Below are 19,871 nucleotides of genomic sequence, written 5' to 3' on the forward strand. Positions count from 1 at the left end.
TGTATCACCCGTTTCAGTAAGAGGCACACCGCCGACAACCTCTTAGAGAAACTGAGGGAAATCATCGCCCAGTGGCTTACCCCACTTAGACTCTCCTGGGGATTTGTGATATCTGACAATGCCACCAATATTGTGCGGGCATTACATCTGGGCAAATTCCAGCACGTCCCATGTTTTGCTCACACAATAAACTTGGTGGTGCAGAATTTTCTGAAAAGCGACAGGGGCGTGCAGGAGACGCTTTGGGTGGCCCGAAAAATTTCAGGCCACTTTCGCCATTCAGCGACTGCGTGCCGAAGACTGGAGCGCCAGCAAACACTCTTGAACCTGCCCCGCCATCACCTGAAGCAAGAGGTTGTGACGCGGTGGAACTCAACCCTCTATATGCTTCAGAGGATGGAGGAGCAGCAAAAGGCCATTCAAGCCTATACATCCACCTATGACATAGGCAAAGGAGGGGGTATGCACCTGACTCAAGCGCAGTGGAGAATGATTTCCGTGTTGTGCAAGGTTCTCCAGCCCTTCGAACTTGCCACACGTGAAGTCAGTTCAGACACTGCCAGCTTGAGTCAGGTCATTCCCCTCATCAGGCTTTTGCAGAAGCAGCTGGAGAAAGTGAAGGAGGAGCTAAGACGGAGCGATTCCGCTCGGCATGTGGGACTTGTGGATGAAGCCCTTCATTTGCTTTGCCAGGATTCCAGGGTGGTCAATCTGTTGAAATCAGACCACTACATTTTGGCCACCGTGCTCGATCCTAGGTTTAAAGCCTATGTGGTGTCTCTCTTTCCGGCCGACACAAGCCTGCAGAGGTGCAAAGACCTGCTGGTGAACACACTGTCAGCTGAAGCGGAACGTGACACGTCAACAGCTCCTTCTTCATTTTCTCCCGCAACTGGGGCTGCCAGGAAAAAACTTAGGTATCCTAAGCAACCCGCTGGTGGTGATGCAGGGCAGGCAGGACCAAGTTTGGACATCTGGTCCGGACTGAAGGACCTGGCAACAATTTCTGACATGTCTACTGTCACTGCATATGATACTGTCACCATTGACAGAATGGTGGAGGATTACATCGGTGACAGCATCCAAGTAGGCATGTCAGACAGTCCATACCTGTACTGGCAGGAAAAAGAGGCAATTTGGAGGCCCCTGTACAAACTGGCTCTATTTTACCTGAGTTGCCCCCCCTCTAGTGTGTACTCCGAAAGAGTGTTTAGTGCAGCCGGGAACCTTGTCAGCGAAAGGCGTAGGAGGTTGCTTCCACAGAATGTGGAGAAGATGATGTTCATCAAAATGAATTATCAGCTCTTCCAGGGAGACCAGCCTCCAGAACGTACAGAGGGACCTGTGGTGGTGGATTCAAGTGGGGACGAGTTAATACTTTGTGAGGATGAGGATGTACACACTGAAGAGGGTGAGGAATCGGTGGATGAGGAGGATGAGGATGACATCTTGCCTCCGTAGAGCCAGTTTGTGCAGGGACACATTAATTGCCAGCTTGTTTTGTGGGGGCCCAAACGAACCAATCATTTCAGCCACAGTTGTGTGGCAGACCCTGGCGCTGAAATGATTGGTTTGTTAAAGTGTGCATGTCCTGTTTATACAACATAAGGGTGGGTGGGAGGGCCCAAGGACAATTCCATCTTGCACCTCTTTTTTTTCTTTGCACTATGTACAGTTTGGGGCCTAGTTTTTCAAACTGCCATCCTGTCTGCCACTGCAGTATCACGCCTAGATGGGTCACGTGTTTGTGCCGCCCACTCGTGTCGCTTAGCATAGTCATCCAGCTACCTCGGTGCAACCTTTTGGACATAAAAACACTATTGTGAGGTGTGAGGTGTTCAGAATAGACTGGAAATGAGTGGAAATTAAGGTTATTGAAGTTAATAATAGCATAGGGCCAGAAAAACCTACAAATTCTGTGATTTTAGCTGTTTTTATGCTTTTTTTTAAAAAAAATACAGATCCAAAACACAAAACCCAGAACCCAAAACACGGAAGGGTGGTTTTGGCAAAACCAATCCAGATCCAAAACACGAAGAAAGATCCAGATCCAAAACCAAAACACAAAACACGAAAAGTGGCCGGTGCACACCCCTAATACACACAGTATATATGTTTATTATATACATACATACACACAGTATATATACTGTGTGTGTGTATGTCTGTATATAATAAACTTATATACTGTATATATATATATATATATATATTCTGTGTGTGCATATATGTAGTATATGTATGTGTGTATATGTATCTATATATATATAATTTATATGTATATCTATATATGTATGCATAGCTATATATAATGTATATATGTTTATAAATAAGTATCTACTGTATATAATATATGTGTATATATTATAAATTGAAAGGGTTGGGTACGGGATACCGACGCTCGGGATCACGGCGGTCAAAATCCCGATGCCTGCATCCCGACAGGGTTAGGGTACTGACACCTATCAGTTAGTATCCTAACCCTCCCCGACTCCCTAACCCTCCCTCCCTGGTTCCTAAACCTAAAGGGCCCCATAGACGGTGCGATATGCACCTTGCGATGCGATGGCCGACCGCCCGATATGCTGGCACCTCCCTCTCTCACACGCATAGTGCTGCATGGGATTGTTCGTCGATTCCCCATATCAATCGAACAAGCAGAAAGATCTGCGACGGACAACCCCACGGGAGTGAGCAGTGGACGATATGCCCACACGCGGAATGATATAGCGGCAATATTGTTCAAAACTGTTGGATCGGCCACTATATCGCTTTGTGTGTGAGGCAATTAACCCTCCTTCTACTGCCTAACTCTAACGCTAACCCCCCCATTGGTTAACATCATCCCCAGATGGCATAAACCACTTTATGATTTTCAGGTACAGTATGTTTCTATTAAAGAACTTTATTAATAAAAATTGTTACATTTTATTAATAAACCATAGTTTGTGGGTTTTTTTTATATAGAACACTTGGTGTCTGCAAATAGGGGTGGGAGATTGAGATGGTTGAATGTAGGTGGGTAGCTATAACCTCCGTAATGCTAGCCACTCCCCATGGCACAGGCCACACCCCCACATCAGTGGTCACACCCCCACATCACTGGTCGCACCGCCATAGCAGTAGGCACACCCCTTACGGCAGAACACAATAGGACCTTCATAAATTTCAGCTCCAGGCCCATGAGGACCTTAGGCACTGATTCAGAGCCGGACGCAAGTGGCTGCTCGTTCGCTCCGAGCGATGTTTGCCCAACTGCGCATGCGTACGGATCGTAATACGCATGCGCGAACCACTCAGTGCGGCCGAAAATCGTGTGCTCGCAAAATAGCGAATGCCTGCTATTTTGAGTGACAGAATGAGGCGTATGTGGGTGGTAACAGGGGAAGGTGCTTGAAAACGGGGAGTGGAGATCCGATCGCTGGCGTGCTTAAAGGTCAAAACGGGCGTTTTATGGGTGTGCATAATTAAAACTTCAGCGTCATTGACAACGTCACGGGTTTTTTTTTTGCCAGAACTGCTCGCAAAATTGTGGTAGCAAAAACCAACCACAGGAATAGCGAGCAACTCATACCCTGTTCGATGTACTCGATTAATGTAATAAATAGCAGACATGACGTAGGATGCGAGCGGCCAGGGGGCGTAGTTTCCCAAAAAACGACCGCAAGTTTTTTACGCTCATTCAGACCTAGAGGCGTGAACAGACCGCAAACAACGAACGGTTCATTTGAATAGCCACCCCTATTTTCTTGACGAGCAAGCGCAAATAGCGTCCGGCTCTGAATCAGGCCCTTAATCTGGCACTGGGAGGAGGGCTTCCATCGTCATGTGAAGCTGAACCACTAGTCATGAACATAGGGAAAGACCTTAGCCGTTCCTTGCCACTCCGTGTCGTAAATGGCATATTGGCAAGTTTACGTTTCTCCCCAGATGATTTAAATGTTTTTTTTAAGGTCATTGTCATTTGGGATTTTATATGCCCTCTACTATGACATTGGGCATCGACCTTGGCAGACGACGTTGATGGCATTTTATCGTCTATGTCATGACTAGTGGCAGCAGCTTCAGCACTAGGAGGAAGTGGTTCTTGATCTTTCCCTATTTTATTTTTATTGGACAAAGTTTTGTCCTCCATTTATGTTATAGTGATATATACGTGTGGCTAAGGCGCACACAAACACAGAAAAGAAGATTTTTTTATTTTTTTTGGAGTGCACTTTGGGAGTTACACCACCCTTTGAGCTAGCCGGCCCTTTACTTATGACACAGGCACACGCTTGGCGCTGCTCCTTTGTTGATGCACATGCAGCTGCAGTGCACACAATTCACAAACACAGAAATAAATGTTTTTTTTGCACTTTGGGGGAGCACCCCTGATGGACAGATCACCCCTGGACAACACTACAGCACCCCTTTAGGACTACAGCCTTTATGGGACACTGCACAACACAGCCCAGCCAGCCCCTATAGACTTTTGGAGTGGACACAGCCCCTATGGATAACTGACAGCACAACACAGCCCAGCCAGCCCCTATGGATAACTGACAGCACACCACAGCCCAGCCAGCCTCTATGGACAACAGCAGCACAACACAGTCCAGCCAGCCCCTATGGACAACAGCAGCACAACACAGCCGAGCCAGCCCCTATAGACTTTTGGACTGGACACAGCCCCTATGGACAACTGACAGCACAACACAGCCCAGCCAGCCTCTATGGACAACAGCAGCACAACACATCCCAGCCAGCCCCTAAGGACTTTGAGGAGTGGACACAGCCCCTATGGACAACAGCAGTACGGCACAACACAACACAGCCCAGCCAGCCCTAACTCCCACCCTCCCTCTTCACTGTCTACAGCCGGAGTGAGAAATGGCGCTGACGCGGGGACCCTTTATAGAATCCAAAACCCGCGAGATCCGACAGCGGGATGATGACGTTTTGCCTCGATTTCAGTTCCGTCAGGCAGGAAAACCCGACCCGGACTCGGTTCCCGACTTGTATCGGGGGGGCTCATGGGGGTTCGGATTTCATCCCTAGTATAAAGTGTGCATTGTCTGTCTTTTCTTGGTTTTTTTTTTTTTCTTAGCTTAAATCTATTCTCTCCTTCCTCCTTTATATCCCAGACTATGCTGCTGTCCTTCAATTTACTTTCTTTCTACCTTTTCATTTTCGTGTTCTTCTCCCTTCCTAAATGTCCTCCTGTTGCTTGCCCCCCCCCCCCCCCCCCGTGCCCTGTGTGGCTGGCGGTCACGTGTTTAACCAACGCTCCATCTGTTGGTTAAAAAGTTGGCATTATTACTGCAGTATTTGGACCTGTAAACACTTTTTAGTCAAATGGAGTTTTTGCGTACCGGCGTTTGACCTCCCGGGTTGAACGTTCAAACTCACCCACCCCATTGACAGCACTGGCCATGTCGGCCCACAGTTTCCATCTCTGGGTTGCACCCATATTCCTTGGTGCCTGTGCCAGGTTGTCGTTGCACATTTGCACCAAAACCTCCATCTCCTTCCTTGTGAATTGTGGCTGCCTTTTTTTTTGGCCCTAGTTTGCCTACTAGGCCCAGCAGCCTCTTCCATGGCATCCTCCACACTTTTTTTTAAATGGATTAAAAAATGTTAATGTAAAATGTTTCAAAATGTAATGTTAAACATAAGCATTTTCCCTTAAAAAAGCAAATACTTACATGGCGCCTCTTGGCTAGTACTTTGCTGCTCTGTACTCATTGTGTTTTTTCTCAATGCAGCAGACCAATTTGGGCCTTCAGTGACGTTTTTATACATGCGTCAGCATTATTCGGTCGCATCATTCATTGTGCGCTCCTATTGTCCGTCCTTAATTTGAACGGGAAAATGTAAACTATTTATGGCTTGGTGTGACTCCATTCGAGGTGGCATTTTTGGATTGTTGGAGGTATTTCGTTGTAGAGTGTTTTGTTGTTTGGTTGGTGGAACGTGAAGGAGTTTTTATTTTATTTTTTGAAGGAGCGTTTTCTTTTACTTTCTTTGTTTAGCATTTTTGCGTATTTTTATTTGCTATTTTTATTTATATTTTTGAGTAAGTATTTCAATAAATCCCATAAACATTTATTAATAAATTGTGGATAAATTTTTATATTGTTTTTTTTTTTTTTTTTTTAAAGTTATTTTGGCTGGAACCCAAGTGACCTTTTGGTTTTATTAATTAACAAATTAGATGTGTTGGTCTTAGCATATGTTTTGCTAAGTAATGTGTGCTTGTTCTGTGTAAAATCGTGTCTTAACTCTAAATGTAGCGTACTATTTTGCGAACTAATGTGTGCTTGTCCTGTGTAAAATCATGTCTTAACTCTAAATGTAGCGTACTATTTTGCGAACTAATGTGTGCTTGTTCTGTGTAAAATCATGTCTTAGCTCTAAATGTAGCGTACTATTTTGCAAACTAGTGTGTGCTTGTTCTGTGTAAAATCATGTCTTAACTCTAAATGTAGCGTACTATTTTGCGAACTAATGTGTGCTCCCTTCTCTAAATTTTAGAAAACTATATTTGGTTTAATTCCTAGTTTATAAAATTAATCTTAAAAATATTTTCTACTTTTGAAATGTAGGTGGATTTTCACATGACACGACCCAGGCCTGTAAGAATCTTTGGTTTTCTTTCAAAAGATAAGTATATTTTTCTTAACACATTTGTCTAAAACAATAACTACCTGGCTTAACATTTCAGGTTGATGTTGGTCGTATTATATTGGCCATGGCTCCAGAACCCGACCAACCTCAACTTCGTCCCAGGCATAGGCCTCGTAGGCGTGCAAGGCCCCAGATATATAGAACATGTGTCACCCTTTTTGGAATGCCAGATGATGAGGTGTTAAGGCGCTACCGTCTGCCGCCAAAAATCATCATAGACACTCTCTCATTAATAGAGAGTGATCTTGAACGGCAAACGTTGTTACGAACTGTGACTTTGGAGATCAAAGGAAAAAGGGACTGCACAGGTTGCAGGATATTAGTAACCCACCTTGGACACATCCCATATCTCATCTATAATACAAGAGTGGTAAAACCGGCAAATATATGGAACTATACACGTTATCATCATATTCCTAAAACCAATGTTGTGGGAGATGTACCTCTGAGAAAGAACATTCATGCTTTATTGCATATATGCTAATTAGCAATTTTATTCTTTATTGTGCATTTATATTACATACACAGATGTATATATATATATATATAATTTTTAGTGTTTATTGTGTATAATAAATTGTGTATTTATGAAGATATCCACACTACTTTTTTATATATAATTTATAGATATCACACATGCGCTTTTATCGCTTCATCTTTTGAACAGTCCTACAGCAATACCACCACTTACGCAATTAATGTCGGTGTTACATTTTTGTGCCTCAGGATCCTTTCAAACCACCGTGGGAATAGTCGCAGGAATCTCCCAATCCTCCTTTTCAAGGATCCTGAGGGCAGTGATGGATGCACTATTTAAACACCTCCATCATTTTATTATAATGCCATTGGATATGGGTTCCCTTAATGTGGTGAAAGATAAATTTTACCAAATTGCTGGCTTCCCACACATCATAGGGGTTGTAGATGGCACTCACATACCACTTCAGCCTCCAGCAAGGCTGGAGGCAATATTTAGGAACCGCAAGCACTTTCATTCGATGAATGTAATGGTGGTATGTGATGCCTCCCTCCAGATCCTGTCCCTGAATGCCAATTTCCCAGGCAGTGCACATGATTCCTTCGTCATCCGGCAATCAGGGATTTGGCACAAATTAAACAACCTACAAGCTGGTGATGTGTGGCTTCTGGGTAAGTTGACACCTTCTGTTGAAACCAATGCAAAGCTTGGTACACAATGGTCCTGATGTTGTTTTTTATATTTTCACAGGAGACAGTGGTTACCCTTGCATGCCCTGTCTGCTCACTCCTTATTTGGTTCCCACACCAGGGCCACAAAGTCAGTATAATTCTGCACTTACAGCCACCAGGCAGGTGATGGAGCGCTGTATCGGCCTTTTAAAAGGCCGATTCAGATGCCTCCACCGCTCTGGTGGCGACCTCATGTATTTGCCGGCTATGGTTTCGAAAATTGTGGTCCTGTGTGGGATATTTCACAACATCGCCATAAGGAGTGGTGTCCCAATGCAGGCAGAGGATGCCTTGCCTGAGGACGACCCCCCCGAGGTTGGTCGGAGGGCAGTATGTGGGGGGCCATACGCGATCAAATTGTTGCAGATTTTTTAGGTAATTATTTCCACAAATTAATGTAATTGACACAATGTAGACATGTAATATTTTAATGTACACTTTTAACTTTTTTTGTTTTTGTTTTATTCCCTAAAATGACCATAAAAATCCATGCATACTACCTGATCAACACAAATGACTTTATGTGGACACGTTGGATATGACTTCGGGAACAATGATTTCTTCTCCTCATTTGTGGATTCGTGTTGGCATGCTACTTCTTCAAACAGTTCCTGATTTTTTATTTTTTGGGGGGGATTTTGGTGTTGTTTGGACTTTTGTGTGTGTTTTCAATGTGTGAATTTATTTTGTCAATTCACTTGGTGTTTATTATTTGTGTGCAATAAAAAAAATGTTTTCGTTAACCAACCATTTCCTTCGTAAATTACAACCAAGTGTAACCTGTTAAAAAAAATGCAAACTTGCTTAATGCCTAATACTGTCATTTCTTAATTTCTAAACTTTTGTACACTGCTTTGTTGCTAAAAACAAACACCAAAGGTATTATGCTGAATCAGTATGTTTTCAATTCTAGGCCTAAGCAGGTAGCTTTAATTTTTACATTACCCCAAAAAATAATTATTCGTTTTTTGACGTTAATTCTACAAACCTATTGGTATTGTTATGTGTTTAATGTGAAAGCTTACATACTTACTTGACCTTTCTACAAACAAATTTACATTACTTAAAAACACAGGGACAAATAGTAGACTTATGTAAGGTTCAACAATCTAAGATTTACAGACAAGGAATGAGACTTAAATAATTCAAAATAAACTTTATTTTTTTATTTTTGGTAAAGAAAAAACTTAGTGGCGCAGGATCGCCAAAAGGTGGTCCAATGCCACCAGCATGGCAATGGCATGGCCCCAGAGATCAAGCAATCCGGCAGCAATTGCCTCGTTACGCCTCTGGTCCTCTGTGGGGAAAAAAAATGTGCGGCTTACTAAAATGACACCTTCATTTAGATTTTAAAAACCCACAAAAAATTCTGACTATACAAAAAACAAACATCAGTTACAAAAACATGTCCAAAAAAAAAGGAATGCAAACAAAAAGATTTAAAACAAATAAGGGCCCAAAAAGAAGAAATAACAAAAAAAACATATGTATTAAACCTAAGCAAAACTACAACATTTGTTGGTACCATAAACAAGAAAGACACAAGTGTGAGTGCTTGGACATGTGTCATATGTGTAAGGGGAAAACATCCTTGACATTGTTTCACAAAGATATATATAAAAAACATTTGAACTACTTTACTATTTTGAACTGCACAGGCAAAAGGACAACATCAACCAAATTAAAATATTATTTAAAAAAACCATAGTTTAAAATGTAAACATACCGGTCACACTGCTGACTGGGCCTGGAGCCCCGAATTCCTCCTCATCTGAGGTGGGCCAGTGGCTCATGGAAGGAGGTGGGGTAATGTTTGAGGAAGTGGAGGGTGAGGAAAAGAGAGGGGGGGTTTGAGGGGAGGGGAAGTTGGAGGGATGATAATGTGAGGAGAGGGAGGGGACTGAGGGACGGCAAGGTCTGGGGTGGAGGGGGAATTTGGGGAAGAGTGGGCAGGGGATGTTTGGGTGGGAGTGGGGGATAGGGGACGAGCCACACGTCGGCGCCGTCTGACTCTCCGCTCTGCCCCTAAATGATGGAGAAAAACATTTTTAATTACAAATTTCCTATTTTTTTATTTTTTTTTTGCAAAACAAAACAACAGGGCTATACTGTAAACATGCACACGCAGGTATGAGAAAAAATTTTTATTTAAAAACAACAGGGCTATACTGAAAACATGCACACGCAGGTATGTCCAAAATAAACAAACAGGGCTATACTGTAAACATGCACACGCAGGTATGAGAAAAAAAAAAAATATATATATATATATAAACATACACAGAAACACTTACTTTGCCCAATCTGGCGGCGCAAAAGGTCCAGCAGGCGTGGGGATCTGCACCTCAGATCCGACCACCTGCGTTCCAGCTGTCCGATATTTCGGCGATAGCCGAGGGAACGCAGGCGGCGACGCACCTCCGCGTAGGCCCTCCGCTTGCGGAGATTGGTGATGGGGGGGCGGATGGTTTGTAATGCGCTCGTCCATCACCTCAGTGAGGATCATTAGTTCGCGCCTACAGAAAGCGTTGGCTCTCATGATGGCAATGATTTTTTTTACACAATACAGTTTTAATAAAGGTCCTAGAAAAAATTTGATTGGCTAATGTACTTTGTAAATTAACAGGAACCATTCTATTGGTTATTGTATGAGTCATGTGACCTACACCCTCACAAATATGAGTTATCATAGGCTTGATGCAGTGACATGCGTAAGCTAATTTAAATATAAAAATGAAACTAGTAAAATCTGCCTATGAAAAAAACGCAAAAGATTAGTAGCATTCAAACAAACTTTTAATTTAGAAAAACCATCCCCTTGGTCAAACCGTACGTAATTCTGCGGAAGAAATGACACACACTAACAAGAATAAAGTTTATTGACATTGAAAAAAAAACCAGGATTGCAAACATGTGAATAACAATTAAGGTAATTAATATAGTGATTGCCATTAATCGATTCAAGTATGTTTGCAGAATGAAATAGCAGGCAATCGAAAACTGACAGGGCCACTTCCGGACTTGACTTGTACGAGCGCTCCCTGCAACCAAAGAGGAGACGGACGCTCTCTATTTTGAACGTTCACTAGCTTGGGAGAATATGGGGCGGAAGGTTAGCTACGAGCGAACATACGAGCGAGCGCTTGCATTTAAATATTTCCGCTCGTACGGCGGACGAGCGATCGGCCACTTGCGACCGGGTCTGAATCAGGCCCTGAGTTAGCAGCCCTGGCCCCCAGCAGTTTTGCGTAGCGGCGACGGGCTCTATCGCGCTGCATGCTCCTGAGGGACGTGACCCGCGCAGCTGCTGCGGGCGCTTCCTTGGAGGCCTCCCACATGACGGTGGCAGGATCAGCGGTGCTTACGCTTCTCCCCGATGCTAGTGCAGGCTATGATGCAGGGTCTCTGGTCACTGCTGAGAGCTGCTTTTGGTGCTGCATGTTCTTCTTATTAGTGTCACACATGAAATAATTAGCGCCTCCTTTTAACATGTATCAGCCAGTAATAAATATCATGTGCACCAGCTAGGAGATCTAGAAACCATGCTCCGTTTAGAGATGAGCTGCTATAGAGCCACTATGTCCAGCTATGTACAGGGCAGTGCTAGGTCCTTCTGCTGTTTCCCCAGACTGCTTCAATGATCTGGAATGGTGCCCACGTCCGAAATATGTACATTTAGTTTAGGCAGGATGGCACTACTGCCGAATCTAGTGGCTTATTGTGATTAATGGTCCTGTATATGATGGAAATAATGGACACTCAAAATATTTTGCATGACACATATTAAAGCTGGATAAGTGCTACTTATTCTCTCTTCAGCGTCTGGTCACATTCACTGTAAAATCAAGCATTGGGAGACCCTCCCCTTTAGAAATCCTTCGTTTGCCACTAGTGGGGGTCGCTTAATGCTGGGTTACACCTACACCCCACCATTAGTACAAAGTGTGCGGTGGGCGCGCTTACGCAATTCACGTGTTTTTGCCACGGCCGCATTCACCAGGTGATGCTGCACCTGTGGTGCAACAGGTTCCATTGCCTCACTAATATAGAAAATAAGAGCGCTTGTGAACGGCTGTTGGTTTGAGTAATATTATAATTTATTACATATTTCACAATTAAGACCTATAAATTTACTCAAAATACACAGATGGAATAATTCATAGGACCTAATGCCACTATTTATCTGTAAAGCATGGATCCGGCTCTCAGTGCACAAAAACATTAAAAACATACGTATAGACTACTCGCTTTCAGGGGTTTGGAGGGATTTTTATTTTTCCTAAGATCCTAGTAGGTTTTGTTTTTACCTCCAGCCTGGTTTAGCATGCTTGTGTTTGTCACTAACATCGTTATTGTTGTTTTATGTTGTCCTGTCTGCGGTTTGCAAGTGTGCATGGTGTGGTTTGAAAGTTGTGGGTTCTTCAATACTTTTATTGGGGCGTCTGATGTCTACGGTGCAAATTTTTGGTCGGCCTACGGTGTTGATCGTGCGCTTGGATGGCGATGATCTAAATTCACCATCCATCTTCGGTGTTTACACTGAGGGATTGCACAACAACCTGTGCATATCCAGCCCTACTAAGACTGGGAAGCACACCAAACACCTAAAGTGACTAAATACATCACGGTGGATAACATCTGCTTCTGCATAGTGGATGTTTACTTCTACGACTGTGCACAGAGACATTGATTCAATTATCTTTTTATCCTTTTACCTGGTATCCAGAAATAAATACTACATTTTTGAGATCTAATATCCCTGTATTCCATTCCATATATACACTTAGGGGTTTCGTGGAGCGCATTTATTACCCTATTATGTATTACTGTTAGAAGGATAGACACCCTTCTCCATAAGTGCAGCCCACCCCACCCACTTATTTACCTTGTACTACCCAGTCCAGTGTGCAACAGACCAACTTGTTTCTCTAAACTAGGGATGAGCGGGTTCGGAGTTCTGAAATCCGAACCCCCCCGAGCCTCCTCGATCCGAGCCGGGAACCGTGTCCGGCTCGGGTTTTCCCGCCTAGTTCGGATCTGAAATCGAGGTAACACGTCATCATCCCGCTATTGGATTCTCGCGGGTTTTGGATTCTATAAAAGCAGGGGTGTATCTAGGGATCTGAGCGCCCCTGGCAAGGTAATGGACTGGCGCCCCCTCCCCCATAATTTCAGGAAGTGCCCCCAGTAGTAGTCCCCCCTATGCAGTGCCCCCAGTAGTAGTTCCCTCTATGCAGTGCCCCCAGTAGTAGTCCCCTCTATGCAGTACCCCCAGTAGTAGTCCACCCTATGCAGTGCCCCCAATAGTAATCCACCCTATGCAGTGCCCCCAGTAATAGTCCCCCCTATGCAGTGCCCCCAGTAGTAGTCCCCCGTATGCAGTGCCCCCAGTAGTAGTCCACCCTATGCAGTTCCCCCAGTAGTAGTCCTCCTATACAGTGCCATCAGTAGTAGTCCCACTTATGCATTGCCCCAGTAGTAATCCGCCCAGTAGTAGTCCCTCCTATACAGTGCCCCCAGTAGCGGCCATCCCCCCCAATGTGCCCCCAGTAGTGGCCCCCACAATACAGTGCCCCCAGTAGCATCCATCCCCCCCATAGCTTGCCCCCAGTAGCGGCCACCCCCCCTGTGCTATGCCAGAAAAGAAAAGCAACTTACCTGATCCCGATATTGCCGACAACCACTGCTGTCCACTCGTCCGGGCCCACTCTCTCTCTGCACTATGGGATGGGAGAGGCGTCATGACGTCTTTCCCATCACACGCTGTGGAGGGAGCCGGAAGACGGAGCTCATGAGTGAACTGCTGCCAACTCCCATCGTGGACGACACAGCAACCAATGAGAGTCTGTCTGACTCTCATTGGCTGGCTGCTATAACAAACAGACAGCCGCCGCTGGCGGCTGTGTGTTTGTCACTGTGTACGGCAGACCGCTCTCACTGCGGTCTGCCCTACACTTGGGGCCCAGGGGACTAGCGGGGCTAGTTCAAGCCCCTGGGTTAGTCCACCCATTGGCTGCTGGTGGCACTGCAGGACGGCGCCCCCTCTTTGGCCGGCGCCCCTGGCGACACCATCCTGGCCAATGGGTAGATACGCCCCTGTATAAAAGGACCCTGCGTCAGCTCATGTCGCTTAGCATAGTCATCCAGCTACCTCGGTGCAACCTTTTGGACATAAAAACACTATTGTGAGGTGTTCAGAATAGACTCGAAATGTGTGGAAATTAATGTTATTGAGGTTAATAATAGCAAAGGAGCAGAAAAACCTACAAATTCTGTGATTTTAGCTGTTTTTATGCTTTTTTTAAAAAAAATACAGATCCAAAACACAAAACCCAGAACCCAAAACACGGAAGGGTGGTTTTGGCAAAACCAATCCAGATCCAAAACACGAAGAAAGATCCAGATCTAAAACCAAAACACAAAATACGATAAGTGTCCGGTGCACATCCCTACTGTATACAATGAAAAGCACAGATCACTTCCCTGACACCTGGGCTGGAGGTTTCCAGAAACAAAGAGGCTGAGTCTTTGAATCCTGTCTGCCACTGCAGTGTCACTCCTAGATGGGCCACGTGTTTGTGCCGCCCACTTGTGTCGCTTAGCATAGTCATCCAGCTACCTCGGTGCAACCTTTTGGCCTAAAAACAATATTGTGAGGTGTGAGGTGTTCAGAATAGACTGGAAATGAGTGGAAATTACAGTTATTGAGGTTAATGATAGCATAGGAACAGAAAAACCCACAAATTCTGTGATTTTAGCTGTTTTTATGCTTTTTTCCAAAAAAATACAGATTCAAAACACAAAACCCAGCACCCAAAACACGGAAGGGTGGTTTTGGCAAAACCAATCCAGATCCAAAACATGAAGAAAGATCCAGATCCAAAACCAAAACACGAAAAGTGGCCGGTGCACACCCCTAGTTTACATCTATTGCATTCTTTTAAGTGCTTATTTTAGCTTATATAACTTTCCATTTGGTACTTTTTTACATTTAAAACCATCCATCCAGTATCATTATAATGTTCTAGCGCTGGTTTTTCTTTTTCTGTTTCATATGTCTGTACAGTGTGTAGCTATTTTCATATTTCAGTGTAGGGCTTTAGTCTGTGGTTGCAGTAGGATTAGCACATGGCTATGGTGCTGTCGGTCACTAGTTATGTTTTTACGCTTTCCGTATTTGCGTCATGGATTAATGTTATGGCTTGAGCTGTAATTTAATAGCTTGGGCGTGGTTTCATTTGCGTTGATGCTCACATTGTATTCTGTGTTTGTCATACTGTACGGTTTTTATGTATCGGTGCAGTGTTTTTGTTTGTATGTTCTTTGGCTTGTGGTCTCTCTATGGGCGTTTGTATACGGTGGATTGGTAGATGTGCAGGGCTTCATTGGTGCGTGCTGTGTTATTTTGCTTATACAGGTTTTTTGCCTTCTCGGTGATGTTTATTTAAATTCCTAAGCACATTTGCTCAGCATTTCTCTCTGCAGCATCTATCATGTAATGGTTAGCTTTACTGCCTAGCACCGCATTGGTCTGGCTAGCTCTATGGCTCACGCCGTGGTAGTCATGGTCTTTATCCCCATCCTGTCCCTAGCAGTATGTAGTTTGTATTTGTGATGCCGTGTGCGTATCTTGTTACCTGTTTCCAATTGGGGGTTTTGTCATTTGTTAATTTCCTTCCTGGGCTAGCTTTTATTTACTAAACTATTAGCCTAGAGCTTCTGCCGCCAGTTTCCCATTCCTTTAATTTATGGCTGTCCTATTATTTTGTCTCATCGTACGGCCTTTGTCATTTCTTGTTCTGGGATGTGATTGGGTGGGATAGATTAATTCTTTTGCATTGTGGTGTTATAATCTATGGTCAGAGGTCGATCTGGAATTTGTCACTTTGCACTGTCCCCTTCCACTGGTCACATTGCTGGCACACCTGCCCTGGGGCCCATAGTCATATCAGTGTCACCTGTGTGCTGGGTCTGTCAATTTTACGAGAATTACGGGCATTGTGTATTTAGTCCCTCCATTATGTCATTGTTTCCCTGTAATCTGTCTAACGATATGTGTGCGCTATTTAAATATCTGTAAATAAATAATTAACTGGCTATCTGCATTAACCAGCTATATGCATCTATGCCTGTCCTCTATACTCCTTTCCTCCATTCATTGCCACCCTCTGGTTTTCTATGCATAATGCTACATTGTGGGTTTCTGGCTGCTTGCGCCTTTTTCCTATGCCTCATGGTGTTTAAATCTGTCGTCTGTGTGTAGGGCCGCCATCGGGGGGGACCGCTGGGCCTCGAGTCCCGGGCCCGGAGAAAACTGAAGGAGAGGGGGGCCCGGACGCAGTGGTGCTGCGCTGTCAGCCACCTATAATTGAAATTATAAATACAGGGCCGCGAGCTGGCCAGAGCTCGTGGTACGGCAGCCTATCAGAAGCGGCTGCTCCTGATTGGCTGATGGTCTGCGAGCTGTGATTGGCTCACAGCAGGCGCCATATTTGAAATGCCGTCACCGATGTAACACTGCTGCCAGAGCCACTCAGACTCTCTCTGCTCTCTCTCGGCGCTGATTCTGGTTGGCTGGCTGTGCTGGCGCAGCCAGTTGAAGACATTCTACAGGTACACTAGCCCTGTGCTCCCCCCCAGTCCAGCCAGCCGTCCCTTCCCTGTCCCCCCCCCATTTTCAGCCATTCTTCCCTGCCCAGTGCTTTCCCCCTTAGTCCAGCTAACCTTCCCTGTCTCCCTCCTAGTCCTGCCAGCAATCCCTGTCCAGCCCGCCAGCCTTCTCTACACTGTGCTTCCTGCTTCCCCCACTAGTCCAGCCAGCCTTCTATGTCCCACTCCTAGTCTGCCAGCCCCTGGGATATATATATATATATAAATATATTTAATTTAAAATCAGAAAGCAACGTTGCTTTACAGCATTTTTTTTACTGGATTTTTAAACACATTGGTGTACTAACCCCTGGTGTAGCTCCAGCCACCTCTGCCACGCCCTAAACCCCCCCCCCGCGCTACCCGGTGGGGGCACTGTCTATTTTGTCAGTCCCGGGCCCCATAATTTCTGATGGCAGCCCTGTCTCTGTGTCTGTCCACAATCATTGTCTACAGGTATTATTATATGACACGGCTGTTAGGTATCATTGGGAGAATTTTGTTACCTGGGATGGGTCCCTGTTTATCCAGTTCTTGTAAGGGCTTACGTGTATTCCCTCCTCTGCTCTGGCAACTGGTATGTATGTTGACAGTGGGCCTTGCGGCCTTTATTGCATTTGGGAATTCCATTATGCACAGGCCCCCTAGGAGGCATTGTTGTTCCCGGTGCCCTCTGGCGGCTCAGGTTGGCGGGATTGGGGGCCTTCCCGTTCTGCTGGAGTCTCTGCGCCGGCGGCATTGGTGGTTACAGTGGTGCTCCAGGGGTGAGCGGCGGGGCGTGACACAGGTGTCCCTTGTTTCTGTTAGATAGCGGGTCACGTGCACAGGGCCAGATTAAGGTATGTGGGGGCCCCTGGGCAACAAACATCTGGGGGCCCCTATTAAATGTGACGAACTTAGGGTATGCACAATGGAGACCCCAGTAGTGTCAGTGCCCACTGTGGTAGTGCCCTGTATGCAGAGCCCACAGTAGTGGTGCCCTTTATGCAGTGCACCCAGTAGTAGTGCCCCCAGGAGAGTTGCCCCTTATGCAGTGCCCCCAGTAGTTATGCCCCCAGTAGTAGTGTCCCCAATAGTAATGCCCCCTGTATAAATGCCCTCAGTAGTAATACCCCTGTAGTTGTGCCCACCGGTAGTCATGCCCCCTGTGGTAGTAGCACCAGTAGTAATGCCCCCTGTAGTAGTAACCTCTGTATAAATCCCCCTGTATTAGTGCCCCTAATAGTAATGCTCCCTCTGTACTAGTGCCCCAGTAGTAATGCCCTACCTTCAAGTAGTCCCCAATAGTAATGCCCCCAGAAATGGTGCCCCCAATAGTAATTCCCCCTGTAGTAATGCCCCTTCCCGAGTAATGCCCCCTGTAGTAATGCCGAGTAATCCCCCCAGTAATGCCCCCTGTAGTAATGACCCCCAGCAGTAATGCCCTCCCCAAGCAATGCCCTCAGTAGTAATGCCCCCCCAGTAATGCCCCCTGTAGTAGTGCCCCCCAGTAGTAATGCACCCCCAGTAATTCCCGCTGTAGTAATGCACCTTCCCGAGTAATGCCCCTGCAGTAATGCCAAGTAATGCCCCCCCCAGTAGTGCCTACTGTAGTAATGCCCCCCCGAGCAATGCCCTCAGTAGTAATGCCCCCCCAGTAATGCCCCCCAGTAGTAATGCCCCCCCCCCGAGCAATGCCCTCAATGGAAAAGCCGCTTGCACTAAAAAGAAAAAAAACTCATACTTACCTTAAGCCCGGCTCCCGCTGCCTTCTGGTCCGCCCGGCTGCTCCTCTGCACTATGGGAGAGTCATGACGTCTATCCCATAGTGCACTGCGTGAGCCGGAAGCCAGAGCTCACGCGTGAGCTCTAGCCTCCGGCTCTGGCTGCCACTGCGGGGAGGGAGCCGGGCGCCCGCTGGTGACAATCTCAGCGGGCGCCTGGTCAATGATGTCTCCCTGCGGCGCCGGGGTTAGGTGTCCAGAGGATGCGGAACTGGTTCTGTCTCCTCCGGTTCACTTTAACCCCGATGGCTGGGTGTGAGGGCCCTTCAGGTGTGGGGGGCCAGGGACAATCGCCCCTGTGGCCCCCCCCCTTTAATCCGGCCCTGCAGGTGCAGTTGTTGCTGTATACAGGGCTGCACTGTTGGCCATGGTTACACGTAGCTACTGCATTTGGGTTCCGTTGTCAGCCTGCTTCCTTCCATAGTGGGCGCCCTGTCTCCTTTTATGTTCACAGTTGTAGGTTGGCGGGTGGTGTGCGCATGTGTTAGCAGTGTTTTAGGTGTTGTTTCCCTGTACTGCTTTTTCTCCTCTGTCACTACTCCCTCTCCTGGGGGTCTCTTTTCTGTTCCTCTTTTTCAGATGTGGATCGCAGTGTCCTGTTTGGTGTTAAATCTATCGAATTATCTTTTCTGCCTCTTTTGGGGCCCATGTCAGAGGTCCTCAGGTAATTGCTTTGTAAATTGGCTGGACGGGGTGTTAGCTCCTGCGTTACAGTTAGCTTGCGGTGGTGCCCTGCGTTAGTCACTATGTATAGCGCTTACAAAGTCGGTTGCGCTGACATGGACACACTTCTTGTGTGGATACCACTTTTCACTCAAGTACTGTAGTATACTACTCTGTTAAATTACTGTTTAACGGCTGACACTTATTATTTGCCATATGCCTTTATATTTGGTGTCCTGCCATGCCTGGAGTTGGGCTATAGTGGTTGCCAGCTTCAGTGAGGGTCATTGGAGTGACGTTATATGCTGTTAGATTGCGTTCCATCACTTCCTGGTGCTGGGGTGCAGACAGTGGCAGTGTGCTGTTTACTATGACAGCCACACCACTGTTTTTCATTGTGGTGTAGTCTACTAGTGGATATTACTTTGATCCATTTTCTCTTTCACTGCTGCGTTTGCGCTTGCTGTTGCCATGGGAGCAGTTTGCGCAGTTTCATCACATTTTCACCAGGGGCTGTAGTCGCTGAGATTGGTTACACACTCAGCTCGGGTCGTGTTCCAGGCTGGGTTTTTGCTGCTGGCAGGACGAGGGCCTATATTGATTTCGTATTATTGTACTGGGGCCATTGAGTGTTAACAAATCGTCACTTGAGGTTTCTATTGGTTGCTACGCTTGAGGACTGAACGACTGGGTTGTGGTTGTTGGGTTTCCCTGCATCGCTGTGCTAACTCCGGGATGGCCGGGTGATGCTGACCTGGGCCTCTTGGTGGGCTGATATCCAGTTGAGAGTGCATGGTTGATGCATTGAGGGATCCCTGTTCATGATCTTGCATTTTCATTGGGTCTTCCAGCGTTGCGTTGGCGGGTTTTGTTACAGGTTTCGAGAGAATCTTCACACCTTTTCTAGGGTCTGCAGGT

The sequence above is a fragment of the Taudactylus pleione genome, unplaced genomic scaffold, assembly GCF_031769625.1.
Source record: "Taudactylus pleione unplaced genomic scaffold, aTauple2 ptg000366l, whole genome shotgun sequence".
NCBI classification, from domain to species: domain Eukaryota; kingdom Metazoa; phylum Chordata; class Amphibia; order Anura; family Myobatrachidae; genus Taudactylus; species Taudactylus pleione.